The sequence below is a fragment of the Salvelinus namaycush genome, unplaced genomic scaffold (genome assembly GCF_016432855.1).
Source record: "Salvelinus namaycush isolate Seneca unplaced genomic scaffold, SaNama_1.0 Scaffold592, whole genome shotgun sequence".
NCBI lineage: Eukaryota > Metazoa > Chordata > Actinopteri > Salmoniformes > Salmonidae > Salvelinus > Salvelinus namaycush.
The window spans coordinates 101,807-124,485 of NW_024061300.1; the positions used below are offsets into that span (position 1 = coordinate 101,807).

The 22,679-nt window shown below is 43.7% G+C and overlaps 1 long non-coding RNA gene across 1 annotated transcript in view; it reads left to right on the top strand.

Annotated features, from left to right (window-relative positions):
• Positions 1–22,679, top strand: part of LOC120041953 — a 51,841-nt gene that overhangs the window by 16,005 nt on the left and 13,157 nt on the right. The window contains exon 3 of the long non-coding RNA XR_005475993.1: positions 14,347–14,472. This is a non-coding gene — a long non-coding RNA (uncharacterized LOC120041953). The remainder of the gene's footprint in view (positions 1–14,346; positions 14,473–22,679) is intronic.

The window sequence follows — 22,679 nt, forward strand, 5'->3', positions numbered from 1 at the left end:
TGTTACAGCACATCCAGTATGGTACCAAACTAGGCTGCTCGGCTCTGCCTGCTTCCTCATCTTCTCTCTAATGCAGGTTCAATGTCAGCAGCCCTGGTGTTTGAGCCAAAGCTGAAGAGTGAAAAGATCACTTTTTGTCCTCACACCTCATGCACCAGTCACCTCTTCACCCCACAGCTGAACCTCTACTGAGGGCTGCTCTATGGCCAACCCTGTGGCCTGCATGGGCCAGTGTGTGTGGTGTGTGTGTATGTGGTGTGTGTGTGAGTGTGTGTGTGTGTGTGTGTGTGAGGAGCAAGTCACAGGCTTGTGTGAAAGACTCTTTCATTCACATGGACAGTGTGTCCATTCAGTCTCCTCTCAGCTGCAAACACACTGGCTCCATTTCCACTCTGGGTTCTCTGCCAATCAGCTGGTTGGAATCTGTTTCTCTCTCCTCTCTGTCACTGTCTATCTGATTTATCTCACTCTACCCCCCCTTCCTCCACTTTCAAGTGGGCCACGTATGCAATCTCCAGAATGATTAAATCAGTGATTTAAAGTTAAAGTTGCACTTTGCAGAAATCTCTCCACCATTGCTGAAACTCTAATAGTTTGCTTAATTTCAGTTTGTGACAAAATAACAAAGTATACTGTAGATAGTCATTGTACCATCTAAACTGCTGTGAAGTATATTTTCCAAAACCCAAAAATATTGTTAATTCAGCTGCTTGAAGCTGGTGTACAAAACAGAAAGTAAAAAATGCAAAAACAAAATGGGAAGCATGGAAATAGCACACGTAGAACAGATCTACCGCTTCTTAGACTTGCTTTTAAGTAGAATGATAGATCTATAACTCAATTTCTATGTGAATTTGGTTGGTGTTTCCCAAAAAGTTATGTATTGCCACTTTAAAACTTAGAAATGAAAATTTTAAAGAAGTATCATCATGTAGAGTAGAATATAACTTTATTATTCCCACAACTAACAACCAACAAATAGAGTTAATCGCAGGATTTGCAATGTTCAAATTCTGAATTTGCTCGAATTAAGCTGTAATTTAAGATTTTCTTACAAAAAAGCATTAAAAGAATATTGACGTCCTGATTTTTCTAAAGTGATGGTTAGCAACATTAGGTAAATTGAGAAAGCACACTTTCGTTAACCTCAATGTCAACTTGTTTTTAGATTGCATTGTTGGTTTTAAGCTGTATGGATTATGTATTTGGGATGTTTTCAGTGATTAACTCTGACAGCCCTAATTATTTATGGTAATTCTTAATATTTTTTTCCCAATAATAGTTTCTCCCTCATCTGATCTACACATGTTCCTCAAACCTTTATAATCCGATTGTCATAGGGTTGGATGGGATGCCTCATGATATCACTCTCGCCTGAGGCCTTCAGTCCAATCTGGTATCTGTATTTCCAGTAGTAGCCTGTTCTGCAGGAAAACTTTGTCTTCGCTTTTTGGATTGTCTTTGCATATCCATGCTCTGTAGTCACATCTAGGTTAGGTGTGGAGTAGATGCCTCTCCTATCAACTTGTCCTCTTCCCCCTGGTACCCAGATCTGTCTGTTAAATGTGACGGGCCATGGGCGACACACGCCATTAAACCTCTTCCTCTTTGGTTCACACTCCATTAACAATCGCTGCTATTGGTCCGTCTCTCATAACATCCATCCATCACGGCGATAGTGACAGGAAGTGTTACCCTGGTGAGGGAAGCATTCTGGAATCTGGATGTCTGAGCTATTTGCCTCTGGAGAGATGGGCTAGAGATGACGTAGCGTTCCGAAGGGATGCCAATCGGGAATACAGATCAGGAATACCACACTTCCAGCAAGGCATTAACGTGGGAAAACAGCAGGGCTTTGTTCAACAGGACACAACGTTGTGCAACGTTCAGTTGAATGAAAAAGGTTGTTGAAGAACGTTGTGATTATAGCGGCTCAGGGGGCGAGTGCAGGGCCGTGCACAGACCTTTCAGGGGCAGATGCTCAAAATGAACCCCCTCCCCCCGCTTGAAAAAAATGAAGACATTTATAATTCATATCTCGAAATGTATAACAAAACAGATTTTTTGTTGTTGCATTGCATATTTATTTCTGCAACAAAAAATTGTAAACAAACTAGTTATAATGCCTCCTAAAGAGGTGGTTGACATGGGGAAAAGAGGGTGGACTATCAGCTGATCATTGATGTTGATGATTGATGTAAATATGCTACTTAGTTATCTCCATTTATTTTACTGATTGTGATTTACCTCTCTATGTATTTCTGCCTCTCTCTGCTGCGCATCAGCCAACCAGACTGAATATTGATGTAAATGAAATGTTATCAAGTGATAATCAAATGTTATGCTGATGTGGCAGTACTGTTGTATTTAAACTAGGTAGCTAGACAGACACTCGACTGGTGACCGCATCTCTCAAGCCGTGCGTGTTTAGATAGCGGGCACGCGCAATCTCTGTACAGGCCGTAATGGGAAAAAGGCGCAACCGGGGATGGGGGGTGGCAAACCTGACAATGACTTGCGGGCAGTGGGTTCCGAACAACAATAAAAAAGAGCTATACAAAAAATATAACACCACCAAAAAGGGCACTTTGGAGACAGGAAGGACAAAGGGTCATGTGCTCTGCACAGGTAGAGCCCTATCAGTGCACGTGCCTGGGCGGGTGTGTACTGCAGCTGCTGCACATGTTTTTCAATTCCAAATGGTGACACTCTCATATGGCCACACCCTGCCACACCCAACAAACCGTTGTGGAAGTAGCAAATTGTTTAATGAACTGAATGCGGTCCCTCTTCCAGAGTTTCTCCCAGAGTTTCCCACAGACATTCATGTCAGAATTTCTCATAGATAGTCTACATGGCAGCTTTAGAGACTTATGCTTCATAGTCAAGGGGCAGTGTTTCCCTTGAAGAAGCCTTTTGGGCAGCAACAATTTCCATTGAAACCAGTTGAAACCAAAGTATTTCAGGTGGGGGGAGATAGATATGACTTTGAAGAGGTCAACACCTCTAATTAATGGTTTCTTCCAAGAGGGGCTCTTTACATTTTCTTCAACTCAGGGGGCGGCTTTAGTTTAGCTTTCAACTTCGTTCTGATAAGCAACTGGATATAATTGGAACGCTTTGAACTCTTAACAGCACTGTTATTAATACTGTGTGTGTACTCCCCCTAAACCTTACCCTCTCTGAACAGGGAACTAGATAAGACGTTCCATCCATAATGCCAAGCTAGGCCAAAGGGGTCCAAAGTGGTCCCAATTGGGCCAAGTCGGGCCTCGTTGGAATCTATGCCTCTGTTGTGGGATTTTCTTTTGGGTCCCAGCCAGCTCTTCAGTACCCCGTAGTAGTACCCTTTCATGTGTTCTTTCTAAGGGAATTGGATTTTTGTAAATTGCCCCATGTCGTGAAGTGTCTCTTAATTGTCCTAGGAAGAAAGCTGTGATTATTTGGCTGTGATCTTGATTTAACCTGTACTGACACACACACACACACACACACACACACACACACACACACACACACACTGATTCCACGATACCCATGGTCATTTTTGAATATCTAAATAGAATGTGTTTTTGAAACATCAGATACAGAGAGAGTGTGTGTGTGTGTGTGTGTGTGTGTGTGTGTGTGTGTGTGTGTGTGTGTGTGTGTGTGTGTGTGTGTGTGTGTGTGTGTGTGTGTGTGTGTGTGTGTGTGTGTGTGTGTCAGTACAGGTTAAATCAAGATATTGTCCTATGAAGAAATGACCATTTGTCACGCCCTGACCATAGAGAGCTTTTTATTCTCTATGTTGGTTAGGTCGGGGTGTGACTAGGGTGGGTTATCTAGGTGATTTATATATCTATGTTGGCCTGGTATGGTTCCCAATCAGAGGCAGCTGTTTATCGTTGTCTCTGATTGGGGATCATATTTAGGCAGCCATTTCCCCATTGTGCTTTGTGGGATCTTGACTATGGACTATTAGCACTATTGTTTAGCTTCACGTTTTGTTTGAGATTTATTGTTTTGTTTTGTTTTGCTTTGAGTTTCACTTAGTAATAAAAAGATGTGGAACCCAGATCACGCTGCGCTTTGGTCCACTTATTATAACGATCGTGACACCATTCATGGGTATCGTGGAATCAGAGTGTGCGTGTGCGTGTGTGTGTGTGTGTCAGTACAGGTTAAATCAAGATATTGTCCTATGAAGAAATGACCATTCATGGGTATCGTGGAATCAGAGTGTGTGTGTGTGTGCGTGTGTGTGTGTGTGTGTGTCAGTACAGGTTAAATCAAGATATTGTCCTGTGAAGAAAGGACCATTCATGGTAAAACATTTGTTGGGGGGTGACTCTGCAACTGGGATCACTAGTGGTGTGCTGGAGCTGAACAGATTAGTGTGTGTGTGTATATGTGTGTGTGTTTTGTATGAATAGAGATGTTATTGCTCCTACTCTACTGCCTCTGAGGGTGAAAATAGACTTTTACACAATGAGATCAGACTTGACTTTCCCTCTCTATCACACCTGCTCTCTGTCTCTGTCTCTGTCTCTCTCTCTCTCTCCACATGTTTCTATCCCTGTCCACCCTCTCTTTCTTTCTCTCCCCTCTTTCTCTCTATACCAGTGATTGACTAAGAATAATGCACTTAAAAGAGATCTTATACATTTTCCATCTTTAAATTACCTTTCTCCAGCCCCATCCCTCATCTGTTTACCGAAACAAGTGGTGGGGTGTGTTAGTTTTTTAATGGCAGACTGCCACTTTAACATGACTTTTCCCCCTCACTTGGCTGTAGATGATACTCCAAAAAGTGTTGGGATATTTAGTTCCCCTACCGAGATAGTAAACAGTCATATTTTCTGTAGTCAGATTAATGTCATAGGGCCCCATTCATTCTGAAAGTGTCCATAACACCTTACATACGTTCCAACCCAACTCATATTCGGGTTAGGGGAGGGTTTGTTCAGGGTAGGCCGTCATTGTAAAATAAAAATTTGTTTTTAACTGACTTGCCAAGTTAAATAAAGGTTACATTTAAAAATATATATATATATATAATATTAAAACAGTATCTTTTTATGAAGACCGTGTCTCCATTATATATTTTTAAAGTAATTTGATGGCATTTAAAACGTGTGCGCTTGCATCAACTGTGCAGTGACATCAACATTCAAGTGCATGTCACGCCCTGGCCTTAGTTATCTTTGTTTTCTGTAATATTTTGGTTAGGTCAGGGTGTGACAGGGGGGATGTTGGTGTATTTGTCTCGTCTTGGGTGGTTGTATGGTATAGGGGGTTTTGGGTAGAGTGTATGGGTTTGTGTTGAGTGTAGGTGTCTAGGTATGTCTATGGTTGCCTGAATGGTTCTCAATCAGAGACAGCTGTCATTCATTGTTTCTGATTGGGAGCCATATTTAAGGCAGCCATAGGCAGTAGGCGTTTGTGGGTAATTGTCTATGTTTAACGTTTGTAGCTTGTGTATGCACTTACATTTGTAGCTTCACGGTTGTTTTGTTTTGTAAAAGTTTTCGTGTTTCGTCTTCTCTAAATAAAAGAAGATGTATTTCTCTCACGCTGCGCCTTGGTCCACTCTTCCTCAAAGTTACGACGATCGTGACAGTGCATTATATCATAATAGGTGACTTAATTTTTGACCAGATTTCTCCATGGAGATTTTTTTAATTTAATTTAATTTTTACATTAAAAGAAACTCAGAGCTTCAAAATTGTACAGTTGAAGTCGGAAGTTTACATACACTTAGGTTGTGGAGTCATTAAAACTCGTTTTTCAACCATTCCACAAATTTCTTGTTAACAAACTATATTTTTGGCAAGTCGGTTATTAAGACATCTACTTTGCGCATGACACAAGTAATTTTTACAACAATTGTTTACAAACAGATTATTTCACTTATAATTCACTGTAACACAATTCCAGTGGGTCAGAAGTTTACAAACACTAAGTTGACTGTGCCTTTAAACAGCTTGGAAAATTCCAGAAAATTATGTCATGGCTTTAGAAGCTTCTGATAGGCTAATTGACATAATTTGAGTCAATTGGAGGTGTACCTGTGGATGTTTTTCAAGGCCTACCTTCAAACTCAGTGCCTTTTTGCTTGACATCATGGGAAAATCAAAAGAAATCAGCCAAGACCTCAGAAAAAAAATGGTAGACCCCCATAAGTCTAGTTCATTCTTGGGAGCAATTTCCAAATAACTGAAGTTACCACGTTCATCTGTACAAACAATAGTACGCAAGTATAAACACCTTGAGACCACGCAGCCGTCATACCGCTCAGGAAGGAGACGCGTTATGTCTCCTAGAGATGTTGGTGAAACCATTACTTCCCCCACTGTAGTTGGAGAAACCATTACCTCCCCCCCCCCACTGTAGTTGGAGAAACCATTACTTTCCCCCCACTGTAGTTGGAGAAACCATTACTTCCCCCACTGTAGTTGGAGAAACCATTACTTCCCCCCCCACTGTAGTTGGAGAAACCATTACTTCCCCCACTGTAGTTGGAGAAAACATTACTTCCCCCCCACTGTAGTTGGAGAAACCATTACTTCCCCCCCACTGTAGTTGGAGAAACCATTACTTCCCCCCCACTGTAGTTGGAGAAACCATTACTTCCTCCACTGTAGTTGGAGAATCCATTACTTCCCCCACTGTAGTTGGAGAAACCATTACTTCCCCCACTGTAGTTGGAGAAACCATTACTTCCCCCACTGTAGTTGGAGAAACCATTACTTCCCCCCCACTGTAGTTGGAGAAACCATTACTTCCCCCACTGTAGTTGGAGAAACCATTACTTCCCCCACTGTAGTTGGAGAAAACATTACTTCCCCCCCACTGTAGTTGGAGAAACCATTACTTCTCCCCCCCACTGTAGTTGGAGAAACCATTACTTCCCCCCCATTGTAGTTGGAGAAACCATTACTTCCCCCCTACTGTAGTTGGAGAAACCATTACTTCCCCCACTGTAGTTGGAGAAACCATTACTTCCCCCCCACTGTAGTTGGAGAAAACATTACTTCCCCCCCACTGTAGTTGGAGAAACCATTACTTCCCCCCCACTGTAGTTGGAGAAACCATTACTTCCCCCCCCCACTGTAGTTGGAGAAACCATTACTTCCCCCACTGTAGTTGGAGAAACCATTACTTCCCCCACTGTAGTTGGAGAAACCATTACTTCCCCCACTGTAGTTGGAGAAACCATTACTTTCCCCCCCACTGTAGTTGGAGAAACCATTACTTTCCCCCCCACTGTAGTTGGAGAAACCATTACTTCCCCCACTGTAGTTGGAGAAACCATTACTTCCCCCACTGTAGTTGGAGAAACCATTACTTCCCCCCCACTGTAGTTGGAGAAACCATTACTTCCCCCCCTGTAGTTGGAGAAACCATTACTTCCCCCCCACTGTAGTTGGAGAAACCATTACTTCCCCCCCACTGTAGTTGGAGAAACCATTACTTCCCCCACTGTAGTTGGAGAAACCATTACTTCCCCCACTGTAGTTGGAGAAACCATTACTTCCCCCACTGTAGTTGGAGAAACCATTACTTCCCCCACTGTAGTTGGAGAAACCATTACTTCCCCCCCACTGTAGTTGGAGAAACCATTACTTCCCCCACTGTAGTTGGAGAAACCATTACTTCCCCCACTGTAGTTGGAGAAAACATTACTTCCCCCACTGTAGTTGGAGAAACCATTACTTCCCCCACTGTAGTTGGAAAAAACATTACTTCCCCCCCACTGTAGTTGGAGAAACCATTACTTCCCCCACTGTAGTTGGAGAAACCATTACTTCCCCCACTGTAGTTGGAGAAACCATTACTTCCCCCCCACTGTAGTTGGAGAAACCATTACTTCCCCCACTGTAGTTGGAGAAACCATTACTTCCCCCCCACTGTAGTTGGAGAAACCATTACTTCCCCCACTGTAGTTGGAGAAACCATTACTTCCCCCACTGTAGTTGGAGAAACCATTACTTCCCCCACTGTAGTTGGAGAAACCATTACTTCCCCCCACTGTAGTTGGAGAAACCATTACTTCCCCCCCACTGTAGTTGGAGAAACCATTACTTCCCCCCCACTGTAGTTGGAGAAACCATTACTTCCCCCCCACTGTAGTTGGAGAAACCATTACTTCCCCCCCACTGTAGTTGGAGAAACCATTACTTCCCCCACTGTAGTTGGAGAAACCATTACTTCCCCCACTGTAGTTGGAGAAACCATTACTTCCCCCACTGTAGTTGGAGAAACCATTACTTCCCCCCCACTGTAGTTGGAGAAACCATTACTTCCCCCACTGTAGTTGGAGAAACCATTACTTCCCCCACTGTAGTTGGAGAAAACATTACTTCCCCCACTGTAGTTGGAGAAACCATTACTTCCCCCACTGTAGTTGGAAAAAACATTACTTCCCCCCCACTGTAGTTGGAGAACCATTACTTCCCCCACTGTAGTTGGAGAAACCATTACTTCCCCCACTGTAGTTGGAGAAACCATTACTTCCCCCCCACTGTAGTTGGAGAAACCATTACTTCCCCCACTGTAGTTGGAGAAACCATTACTTCCCCCCCACTGTAGTTGGAGAAACCATTACTTCCCCCCCACTGTAGTTGGAGAAACCATTACTTCCTCCACTGTAGTTGGAGAAACCATTACTTCCCCCACTGTAGTTGGAGAATCCATTACTTCCCCCACTGTAGTTGGAGAAACCATTACTTCCCCCACTGTAGTTGGAGAATCCATTACTTCCCCCACTGTAGTTGGAGAAACCATTACTTCCCCCACTGTAGTTGGAGAAACCATTACTTCCCCCACTGTAGTTGGAGAAACCATTACTTCCCCCACTGTAGTTGGAGAAAACATTACTTCCCCCACTGTAGTTGGAGAAAACATTACTTCCCCCCACTGTAGTTGGAGAAACCATTACTTCCCCCCACTGTAGTTGGAGAAACCATTACTTCCCCCACTGTAGTTGGAGAAACCATTACTTCCCCCACTGTAGTTGGAGAAACCATTACTTCCCCCACTGTAGTTGGAGAAAACATTACTTCCCCCCCACTGTAGTTGGAGAAAACATTACTTCCCCCCCCACTGTAGTTGGAGAAACCATTACTTCCCCCCCACTGTAGTTGGAGAAACCATTACTTCCCCCACTGTAGTTGGAGAAACCATTACTTCCCCCCCACTGTAGTTGGAGAAACCATTACTTCCCCCACTGTAGTTGGAGAAACCATTACTTCCCCCACTGTAGTTGGAGAAACCATTACTTCCCCCACTGTAGTTGGGGGAAATGATGCTGCTTTCAAAGTTAATAAACTTGTAAACCAGTGGAAGATGCTGAAAGGAGGACAGCTCATAATAATGGCTGGAACGGAGCGAATGGCATCAAACCATGTGTATGATGTACAGTACCAGTCAAAAGTTTGGACACACCTACTCATTCAAGGGTTTTTCTTTATTTTTTATGTTTTCTACATTGTAGAATAATAATGAACACATCCAAACTATGAAATAACACAAATCGATTCATGTAGTAAGCAAAAAAGTGTTAAGCAAATCAAAATGTATTTTATATTTGAGATTCTTCAAAGTAGCCACCCTTTGCCTTGACAGCTTTGCACACTCTTGGCATTCTCTCAACCAGCTTCACCTGGAATGCTTAACTTGAAGGAGTTCCCACTTGTTGGCTGCTTTTCCTTCACTCTGCGGTCCAACTCATCCCAAACCATCTCAATTGGGTTGAGGTCGGGTGATTGTGGAGGCCAGGTCATCTGATGCAGCACTCCATCACTCTCCTTCTTGGTTAAATAGCCCTTACACAGCTTGGAGGTGTGTTGGGTCATTGTCCTGTTGAAAAACAAATGATAGTCCCTTTAAGCGCAAACTAGATGGGATGGTTTATCGCTGCAGAATGCTGTGGTCACCATGCTGGTTAAGTGTGCCTCGAATTCTAAGTAAATCACTGACAGTGTCACCAGCAAAGCACCCCCACACCATCACACCTCCTCCTCCTAGCTTCACGGTGGGAACCACACATGCGGAGATCATCCGCTCACCTACTTGCGTCTCATAAAGACACGGAGGTTGGAACCAAAAATCTCAAATTTGGACTCATCAGACCAAAGGACAGATTTCCACCGGACTAATGTCCATTCCTCGTGTTTCTTGGCCCAAGCAAGTCTCTTCTTATTGGTGTCCTTTAGTAGTGGTTTCTTTGCAGCAATTCAACCATGAAGGCCTGATTCACACAGTCTCCTCTGAACAGTTGAAGTTGAGATGTGTCTGTAACTTGAACTCTGAAGCATTTATTTGGGCTGCAATTTCTGAGGCTGGTAACTCTAATGAACGTATCCTCTGCAGTACAGCTAGCTCTGGGTTTTCCATTCCTGTGGGGTCCTCGTGAGAGACAGTATCATCATAGCGCTTGATGGTTTTTGCGACTGAAGAAACTTGTTAAAAGTTAGTTCTTAAATGTTCCGGATTGAATGACCTTTATGTCTTAAAGTAATGATGGACTGTTGTTTCTCTTTGCCTATTTGAGTTGTTCTTACCATAATATGGACTTTTTTTCAAATAGTGTGATCTTCTGTATACCACCCCTACCTTGTCACAACACAACTGATTGGCTCAAACGCATTAAGAAGGAAATAACTTTTAACAAGGCACACCTGTTAATTAAAATGCATTCCAGGTGACTACCTCATGAAGGTGGTTGAGAGAATGCCAAGAGTGTGCAGAGCTGTCATCAAGGCAAAGGGTGGCTACTTTGAATAATCTCAAATATAAAATATACTTTTCTGCTTACTACATGATTCCATGTGTGTTATTTCATAGTTTGGATGTGTTCACTATTATTCTACAATGTAGAAAATAGTAAAAATAAAGAAAAACCCTGGAATGAGTGGGTGTGTCCAAACTTTTGACTGATACTGTATTTGCTACCATTCTACTGATTCTGCTGCAGCCATTACTACGAGCCCGTCCTCCCCAATTAAGGTGCCACCAGCCTCCTGTGTTGTAAACCTACTTAGGAGACAAGTTAGGGGAAATGGCCTTGAAAGATTTTGATTTGATTTTCACACTTGTTACAGAGCTCTTCTTTGTTACCTCTCATTCAGCATTGTTCACACCCTCTTAAGCCTTAGCCCCACCCATCTCTTTAATAATTCACCTGTAAAAGCATGACCAACCGTCAGCATGACCAACCTCTCCATTATCTCAGCCAATCATGTCTATCCAGGAAGGATCCTGTCTTTCTTCCTATATGCTGTATCTCAGTGCTTTCTCCTTGGCTGAACTAGGCTCATATTTTGACATCTTTATTCATATTTACAGATCCAATACCAGTTTGTAATGAAGTCACATGGCCAAGAAAGCTTTAGCATCAAACACCCCTGATCCTATATATAACCAGTCCCATTTATTCAGAAAGAGATACTTTTGTAATGTGAGTTGGACTGTCCCTCTAATCCGTTGGTCCTTCCCTCCTCTAAAGTGACTCACTGCCCCACTGTAACACACACGCATACACATACATACACCACACACACACACACACACACACACACACACACACACACACACACACACACACACACACACACACACACACACACACACACACACACACTCTGGGGTGTTGTGTAAACTATACTTAGTGGTGTTTTCTCTGTCCACAAAAAGAGAGAGACAGAGAGACGGAGAGAGTGAGACAAAGAGAGTGAGACAGAGAGAAAGAGAGTTACATAGAGATAGAAAGAGAGAGAAAGAGAGACAGAGACGAAAAGAGACAGACAGAAAAAGAGACAGACAGAAAAAGAGAGAGACAGAGAGAGTCCGAAAGAGAGAGAGAGACGGAGAGAGAGGGAGAGAGAAACCAGCTGTGCCCTCCAAAGGGCAGGATAGCCCAGACACGGTCACTCTAGTGGTGTGTAAACTCAATTAGAGGTCTAGCTGTTATGGTGGGCTGTTACGCCATGACCCAGTGACTTCACAGCGGGAGGGTGTGTGTGAGAGAGAGAGAGTGTGTGTGTGTGTGTGTGTGCGTGCGTGCGTGCAGGTGTGTGTTAGAGAGAGTGTGTGTGTGTGTGTGTGTGCGTGCAGGTGTGTGTTAGAGAGAGTGTGTGTGTGTGTGTGTGTGTGTGTGTGTGTGTGTGTGTGTGTGTGTGTGTGTGTGTGTGTGTGTGTGTGTGTGTGTGTGTGTGTGTGTGTGTGTGTGTGTGTGTGCATGCAGGTGTGTGTTAGAGAGTGTGAGTCTGGCCAGATGTGGGCATAGATGGATTGCTGCTCCAAAGGTGACTCATGGCTTCTTTCCAAACCTTTACAGGGAATATAGACACTCTGGGTGTGTGCTGCTCGATAGTGTTTTGGAGTGCTGTGAGGAGGGCCCAGCATCTGTGTGTGTGTGTTTGCACGTGTGAACGTGTGTTCAAGGGTACAGGCACGTTCTATAATTTATGGACCAGACAGAACCTCTTCTGTAGTGCAAGACCAGTTTGATCAGAGACTGAAGGCTATCTCTCGGATTATTCTATGGTATTTGGAGCGACTGCACTGAATCATAAACAATATGTATATATTTGTCTCACAGTGACTCAACATTGTGTCGGCTCTACTCTGCCTGTGGTAATGCCAGTCAAACCTAGTGGACTCAGAGCCTGCTGTCTGAATCTGACAACATCAGTGTCTCCACCAGCCAGCCTGTTTCCAGGGTAACTGCTGTTGTAGCCCTTTCAGACAGAATGGGCACCCTACTTAAAAGTCATGTCTGTCGACACCTGAGGGACGGACGTGTGTCTGTGTTTATTTTGGTTCCTCTGGTCCAGACTTATATATAGGGGGGTCACAGCATGCGTCCAAAATGGATCCCTATTCCTTTCATAGTGCACTACTTTAGACCAGCGCCCATTGAGTTCTGGTCAAAACCAGTGCACTATATAGGGAATAGGGTGCCATTTGGGACTCAGCCCCAGTTCATACAGATGGCAGTGTGCTTTGTGTGTCCGGGTGGGGGGGGGGGGGGGGGGGGCTTCACACATGGGCTTTGTTTAGGCTGGAGTCTGGGTGCAGGGTTGTGTCTGTCTGGAGGACAGCTCAGTGGGAGAAGACTGAAGTCCTGCTTCTCAGCTGGTGTCTTCTCTGGTGTCCTGTCAGACACCCACCAAGTTACTGATGAAAGAGTGTGTGTCTGACTCTCTTCTCAGTGTGTGTGTGTGTCTGTGTCTGTGTCTGTGTCTGTGGGTGTGTGTGTCAGTTGGATAGCATGATGAAAGCGTGTTGATCCTTAGGGAGAAAGCATGCCAGCCATACTGCTGCTCTATCCGGCCCTAAGTGTCTTCACTACATCACACACTTAGGCTTTCACTAGGGACGCACTGATATCAACACACATACATGCCTGTGTGTGTGTGTGTGTTTAGCACAATTTCAGGAAGAATGCCGTGTTCACCACAGAATTCAGTGATGTTAGTTGGATCACAGCTAGTCTCTCCTGTGTATACACACAGTGTGAATACAATACCGACCCCGGTCTACTTGGGGAGATGATATCACTGCATCTGTTTATTAAACAAGACTTCGGTCCAGGTTTCTCTTCTCTAATGAACATCACAGGGATTAGTAGTGTGATTTACGGTCTGTTCTGAGAGCTACGCTGACTAGCACTACGTCGTCTTGGATAGGGAGTCTGCAGCTGAGAGGAGTGGATGTTGCTCTGCACATTTGCACAGTGATGACACACATGCGTGTGTGTGTGCGCACACATGCGTGCGTGCATGTGCTTGTGTGTGTGCGTGTGCTCGTGTGTGTGTGTGTTGGGAGAAGTTCACATTATTAGCTCTATTCAGGTAAAACCTCTAACAGAGTTACCAGGGATCTCTTCTTGGGGAACAGAGTTACCAGGGATCTCTTCTTGGGGAACAGAGTTACTAGGGATCTCTTCTTGGGGAACAGAGTTACTAGGGATCTCTTCTTGGGGAACAGAGTTACTAGGGATCTCTTCTTGGGGAACAGAGTTACCAGGGATCTCTTCTTGGGGAACAGAGTTACCAGGGATCTCTTCTTGGGGAACAGAGTTACCAGGGATCTCTTCTTGGGGAACAGAGTTACCAGGGATCTCTTCTTGGGGAACAGAGTTACCAGGGATCTCTTCTTGGGGAACAGAGTTACCAGGGATCTCTTCTTGGGGAACAGAGTTACCAGGGATCTCTTCTTGGGGAACAGAGTTACCAGGGATCTCTTCTTGGGGAACAGAGTTACCAGGGATCTCTTCTTGGGGAGCAGAGTTATCTCTTCTTGGGGGATTTCAAGTTTTCTATTCATCTTTTTATTTTCTACCTCCTGTCTCCCCAGTGTGGAGCGACCCAGAGCCAGACCCAGGGTGCCGTGTTCCTGCCTGAGTTTGCTCTGTCCCCTCAGGGAAGTTTCCTGGAGGACGCTACCGAGGACCAGTTCCTTACCTACAGATATGACGACCAGGTGGGTACACACATACCAACACAAGCACACACACACACACACACACACACACACACACACACACACACACACACACACACACACACACACACACACACACACACACACACACACACACACACACACACACACACACACACACACACACAGTGGAAAACCTGATCCTCTGAGTGGGTCTGCTGTGAGTGGCGTGTGGGAGTAAGGGAGAGAAAGATGGGGTGTTTTTGGGGTGTAGACAACAAATGAGACACACATGACATGTCAAAAGAACAACTATTTATAAGCAGTAGGAAAAGTCCCCAGTGTCTTTTTCTACAGTATACACTATGTGAGAAGATATTGAGTGGACCAGGATACAATGCATTCATTCATTCTTCTCTCTGCATCTTCTCAAATGTGGAACATTTTCTCCAGTTTGATTCAATAAAGCAGCGTGCTCCTGCTGATCCATCTGGCGTTGGGCTGAAGAGCTGAGGATAATAAAGATATGTTGGTTTTTTTGCTCTCAATTTGGCCTTTTGGATCAGGAACCACAAAATTCTGGTTAAAATGTTGAGTACATGGTGTTTTGAAAAGCTCGCATCTGACCAATATTAGGACAAATGATCCCTAATGATACGCAGAAACATGTCTGAATGTTTAAAGTTGGATTTCTCCTGAATTATTTGTCTATAATTTGTATGCTTGTATGGTCCAGTACTTTTTTTGAAGCACCAAATTCAATAGAAAAACTGCTCTGTCACTTGGCCCATGGGTTAGTAGTTGAATAGAGATGAAAGATGGCATTACATTTGTCTGTGAATTTCAGACATGCAGTTAAATGCCAGAGAGGCTATTGAAGAGAGAACAAGTGGTATAAAGAGGCAGAGCCTGACAGAATATCTGTCCCATTTCTTTTAGGCACACAGTAATGAGACATTTCCTTTAAAACCCAGGTTTCCAGGCCATAACCTTTCTGTAGAGATGGACCCTGTACTGGGGACGGGAACGTGGCGGTCACTCACATTATCACAACCACATTAGAACTGTCTGAATCACTGTTGACTAACTATCACTATTAAGGTTGCAAAATTCTAACTTTCCCAAATTTCCCAAGTTTCCCAGAAATCCTGGTTGGAGAACGCAGGATTTCCTGCTTATTCCCTTCTGATACTGAGAATCATTCAACCAGGATGATTTAGTCAGCAACGTCACTGTGACCATGTCGGTCCCCAGACCTGCTGCTATAGGGACTTGACTTAGGACTGGGTGGGTACTCAGTACAGGGGCACAACTTTGGTTTTAGAAGGGGGAAAGTTTAAAAAAGTTTTTATAAATCCAGTCAGATAAACATTCCAAACAGCCTATCCGACTACTCGGAGGCGTCCACATGGTCCTAGAGCACACCGTTGCCTCGTTTTGTATCACATTCCAATTATAAAACTGGGGGGGACAAAAATGCAATTTCAGAATGTGGGGGGGGGGGGACATGTCGCCCCTGACTCAGTATGTACAGTTTAGATATCCCAGCGCTACTAAGAGGATTTGTATGGAATGGGGGGCTTACCTGGGGAATGTCATATATTCCATGAGAGAAAATGTGATGGCATCTCCCCAAAAATGTTTACATTTATTTATTAAAGCTGACACGTTTTGACCTCATTCAGGATTTGTCAAAGCTTTTGGTCTTTTTGGGAGATGCCATAACCTTTTATTTTTTGAGTACGCCGTATGTTTGACTCTGTTGAAAACTTTCCGCATGATTCAGCTTGTCTCCCCTAGTCTTCAGTGATGCAGCCATGTTAAGTCCAAGATTGTAGAATTGGATGCTTCTGTCTCTCTCTTGTTGAGGCTGTGTGTCTGATGCTGCTCATGTTCCTGACTTAGACATGTCTTGATGAGTGATAGAGCTGCATTAAGCTACACAGACACGCTGGATAGTCTGTACATTTGAGTCTTGTTTTGGGTTTCTCTGTGTTAGTGGATGTGTGACTAAACCTGTTCATGTTCATGACTTACACCTGAGCTACATTAACATGGCTGATATATCTGTAGTATCTATACACTATAGTCTGCATAGTGTTTGTTGGAGTCTTGTTTTGGGTTTCTCTGTGTTAGTGGATGAAAGCTGCTAGGAAGTAAATTCATGGGGGAATGTGTGGCTAAGCCAGACATTGTCTGGTCACTGGGACTGCTGCCAGGTGGCTCAGTGGGTTGGAGTGTGGTGCTGTGGTGCTGGCCGCGGGAAGATCAAGGTTGTGGGTTCAATTCCCACGTTGTGGGTTCCCAATTCCCACATACGCTGACTATGTGTTCACTGGGAGGAGGTTTTCACACACAGGGTTTATTGCATTCAACCTGACTTTAGTAAAACATGTCCTGTAATGTGAATACTCAGAAAAATATGTATTTTCAAATGACTATAGTACCTTCGAAAGTAATGTGAAGAGCTGGATGAACCTGGACGCTCTCAGAGTGATATGAAACAAACTGAGTCCTTCCCTTGGGTCTTTTATGCTTAACATAAAGACATTTGCACCACATCACACAATGCCACGGTACCCTCTAGATCTTCTATCTATTGTACAGCAAAAAAGTGAGACTTTCTTGTGTGTTATTTAGTCTTAACCCAGACACTGCTGATAGGGGTTCATTGAAAAGGGGACGCCAGGTCATCTCAGAGACAGGAACAATACTCATAGCTTAGGCACCATGACTTGGTCCCAAGTGGCACCCTAGTCCCTATATAGTGCACTACATTTGACCAGGGTCTTTAGGCCTCTGGTCAAAAGTAGTGCACTATATAGGGAATAGGGTGTAATATATATGACAAAGTGCCGACATACAAATTGCTGTATGACCCTGCGAATAGAGGAATGATCGAGGTAGACATCTGTTCCTAACACTTTCTCCTGTGGTAGTCTTGGACCAGAGCCTGCATTGACTTAGAAAGCCACTATAGGAGGAACAAAGAGACTGCCTGAGGCTGAGCCAGTCTGTGGAACACACACACACACACATGCAGGCAAGCAGACATGCACACACACACACACACATACAGCGCCTACAGAAAGTATTCATACCCCTTGACTTATTCCACATTTTGTTGTGTTACATCCTGAATTCAAAATGGATTAAATCCATTTTTGTCTCACCCATTTACACACAATATCCCATAATGACAAAGTGAACACATGTTTTCAGAAATCTAATTTACATAAGTATTCACACCCCTGAATCAATACTTTGTAGAAGCGCCTTTGGCAGCGATTACAGCTATGAATCTTTCTGGGTAAGTCTCTAAGAGCTTTCTACACCTGGATTGTGCAACATTTGCCCATTATTCTTTTCAAAATTATTACATCTCTGTCAAATTGGTTGTTGAACATTGCTAGACAACCATTTTCAGGTTTTGCCATAGATTTTCAAATAGATTTGAGTCTGTAACTCGGCCACTCAGGAACATTAATAGTTGTCTTGGTAACTCCAGTGTAGATTTGGCCTTGTGTTATAGGTTATTGTCCTGTTGAAAGGTGAATCTCCCAGTGTCTGGTGGAAAGCAGACTGAACCAGGTTTTCCTCTAGGATTTTGCCTGTGCTAAGCTCCATTCTGTTTTTTTTTCAGGACAAAAAGTAAATTGCTTTGCCACATTTTTGTTGCAGTATTACTTTAATGCTTTGATGCAAACAGGATGCATGTACAGGCTTCCTTCTTTTCACTCTGTCAATTAGGTTAGTATAGTGGAGTAAATACAATGTTGTTGATTCATCTTCAGTGTTCTCTTATGACAGCCATTGAACTCTGTAACTGTTTTAAAGTCACCATTGGTCTCATGGTGAAATCCCTGAGCGGTTTCCTTTCTCTCTGCCAACTGAGTTAAGAAGGACGCCTGTATCTTTGTAGTGACTGGTTGTATTGATACACCATCCAAAGTGTAATTAATAACTTCTCCATGCTCAAAGGGAAATTGAATGTCTGTTTTTTTTACCCATCTACCAATTGGAAAATTGGAACCTCCCTGTCTTTGTGGCTGAATCTGTGTTTGAAATTCCCTGCTCGACTGAGGGAGATAGTCATTCAGAAATCTTGTTAAACACTGTTATTGCACACAGAGTGAGTTTATTATTAAGTGTTTTGTTAAGCAAATGTTTACTCCTGAACTTATTTAGGCTTGCCATAACAAAAGGGTTGAATAATTATTGACTCAAAACATTTCAGCTTTCCATTTTCAATGAATTAGTAGAAATGTGTAAAACCATAATTCCACTTTGACATTATGGGGTATTGTGTGTAGATGGACATTATGGGGTATTGTGTGTAGATGGTCATTATGGGGTATTGTGTGTAGATGGTCATTATGGGGTATTGTGTGTAGATGGTCATTATGGGGTATTGTGTGTAGATGGTCATTATGGGGTATTGTGTGTAAATGGTCATTATGGGGTATTGTGTGTAGATGGTCATTATGGGGTATTGTGTGTAGATGGTCATTATGGGGTATTGTGTGTAGATGGTCATTATGGGGTATTGTGTGTAGATGGTCATTATGGGGTATTGTGTGTAGATGGTCATTATGGGGTATTGTGTGTAGATGGTCATTATGGGGTATTGTGTGTAGATGGACATTATGGGGTATTGTGTGTAGATGGTCATTATGGGGTATTGTGTGTAGATGGTCATTATGGGGTATTGTGTGTAGATGGTCATTATGGGGTATTGTGTGTAGATGGTTATTATGGGGTATTCTGTGTAGATGGACATTATGGGGTATTGTGTGTAGATGGTCATTATGGGGTATTGTGTGTAGATGGTCATTATGGGGTATTGTGTGTAGATGGTCATTATGGGGTATTGTGTGTAGATGGTCATTATGGGGTATTGTGTGTAGATGGTCATTATGGGGTATTGTGTGTAGATGGTCATTATGGGGTATTGTGTGTAGGCCAGTGAAAACCATCTCCATGTATTCCATGTTGAATTCAGGCTGTAACAACAATGTGGAAAAAGTCAACGGGTGTGAATATGGTATGTTCACGCACGCACACACACACACACACACACACACACACACACACACACACACACACACACACACACACACACACACACACACACACACACACACACACACACATACACATTGCCTGAGGCTGATAAACCAGCCAGTCTGTGGAACACACAAACACACATACACATGCAGGCAGACATGCAGACACACACACACACACACACACACACACATGCATACACACAGACACACACAGACACACACACATGCAGGCAGACATGCAAACACACACATTCACACACATGTACACACACACACAGACACCCACACATGCAGACATACACACACAGATACACACATGTACACATACACATTGCCTGAGGCTGCTAAACCAACCAGTCTGTGGAACACACACAAACACACACACATGCATACACACACACACAGACACACGGAGACACACACACTCCCACACGCCCCCCACTCGCACACACACACTGCCAGGGGCCCTATACCAGCCAGCTTAGGGAACATCTGGAATGCACTGCACTGTATAGCAGAGAGAAACATCTGGAATGCACTGCACTGTATAGCAGAGAGAAGCATCTGGAATGCACTGCACTGTATAGCAGAGAGAAACATCTGGAATACACTGCACTGTATAGTAGAGAGAAACATCTGGAATACACTGCATAGTAGAGAGAAACATCTGGAATGCACTGCACTGTATAGCAGAGAGAAGCATCTGGAATGCACTGCACTGTATAGCAGAGAGAAACATCTGGAATACACTGCACTGTATAGCAGAGAGAAACATCTGGAATACACTGCACTGTATAGCAGAGAGAAACATCTGGAATGCACTGCATAGTAGAGAGAAACATCTGGAATATACTGCACTGTATAGCAGAGAGAAGCATCTGGAATACACTGCACTGTATAGCAGAGAGAAACATCTGGAATACACTGCACTGTATAGCAGAGAGAAACATCTGGAATACACTGCACTGTATAGCAGAGAGAAACATCTGGAATGCACTGCACTGTATAGCAGAGAGAAACATCTGGAATGCACTGCACTGTATAGCAGAGAGAAACATCTGGAATGCACTGCACTGTATAGCAGAGAGAAACATCTGGAATGCACTGCACTGTATAGTAGAGAGAAACATCTGGAATGCACTGCACTGTATAGCAGAGAGAAACATCTGGAATGCACTGCACTGTATAGCAGAGAGAAACATCTGGAATGCACTGCATAGTAGAGAGAAACATCTGGAATGCACTGCACTGTATAGCAGAGAGAAACATCTGGAATGCACTGCACTGTATAGCAGAGAGAAACATCTGGAATGCACTGCACTGTATAGCAGAGAGAAACATCTGGACTGCACTGCACTGTATAGCAGAGAGAAACATCTGGAATGCACTGCATAGTAGAGAGAAACATCTGGAATGCACTGCACTGTATAGCAGAGAGAAACATCTGGAATGCACTGCACTGTATAGCAGAGAGAAATGTGTAGCATGGGACGTTTCATGATTTTGACACACACGCGCACACACCTTGTCTGTTAGTCACGATAAGTTGAGATGCCTCATGTTGAGAAGCAGGCCTGTTATTTGCCCAAATGAGCGTGCGTTGTGTCAACTTCTCATTCTGGTGTCATTCACCAGACTGGTGTGTTATTCTAGCATTAACGTGTGCATGTGTGTCTTTGTCTGTCTGTGTCTGTCTGGATATTATTTTAGGGGTCTAAGTGGTTTTTGGTTGAATGGGCTTTAGTTAGAAAACATGGGCCTCTGTTTGGTGTGTGAGGAATGAGTTGAGACTATGGATTGGACATGCAAGAGAGTCATACACACGCACGCACACACGCAAACACACACACACACACATGCAGGCAGACACACACACACACACACACACACACACACACACACACACACACACACACACACACACACACACACACACACACACACACACACACACACACACACACACACATAATTCTCATCATTCTCATGTTCACTCTTTCAACCTGACTATTCCTCTTTCAAGACTCTACTCTTCTTTTAAGAGTCAATGTTTTATGAAACTTAGAAGTTCATGGTGCTGATGTTATCTGTTCCCGGATCAGAGCAGTGGTTGACATTACGTAAATACAGTACTAAAGTATACTACTAAAACTGACCTGGGCTCAGCTGAAGAACTGCTGAAGGTTTAACGGCTGTAGTGTTAGTGTACAGGGTCTTTACATTCTCTCATAGGTTGTAGATCTAACACAGTGGCCACTTAGGAGCCACACATGCACACTCTCTCAGGAGGGAGGCGAAGGTTGTGAAGGGTTAACGACGCAGGGGTTAGTTGGGTTGTCCTCACAAAATGACTGCTGGTATGAGGGGAGGGGAAGGTTAGGGGAAGGTTGTTGGAAGGTTGAAGTTAAAGAGAGAGGAGCTGCTTTAGGATTCAGGAATAACTGCTGTATTGGGGGGAGGGAAAGGTTAGCGTGAAGGTTAGCTGAGGGTTAGGACAAGGTTAAAGGAAGGCAGGACTGTGCTGCACAACAAGTGTGTCCCATATAACCTCAATCCGCTCTGACCTGTGTTACTAAACTCTTTCCCAAATAGTTGGCCAGTACAGTGGGTCTTGGCTAAAGACAGGGTTGGCCAGAAACTTGTTTTTGTAAATTTTGCTCAGTCACAGCAAAGACATTTAACCAATGTCAGTGTGTAACTTTATAGCCACGTGTATTTGACCTGTAATTACAAGAACCATAACCAGTAGCGTCAGAACTGGACCGCCCCTTTAAATGTTCAGCTCAGTTGAGTAGTGTATTTGTCCTTCTCAGCACGACCACCTCTATCTCCTAGCTCTTTGTACTACAGCCTGTTACAGTCAACAGGAGTGGCTGAGATTAGCTAACACACACAAAGATCAGCCGCTGTGGGTTTAGTGGCTTTAGGAGGTTAGACAAGCACAGTAAACCGCTGGGCAGTAAAACAGAGAGGCATGTAAAGGCCATGGACTCATCCCAAATGGCACCCAATTCCCTGCATAGTGCACTACTTTTGACTAGGGCCCATAGTGCACCACTTTTGAGCAGAGCGCTATGGGCCCTAGTCAAAAGTATTCAGTACATAGGGCATAGGTTGCCATTAATTTTCAGACACAGCCTTGGTGTACATTCTGTCTGAGTGTGCTTTCCCTACAAG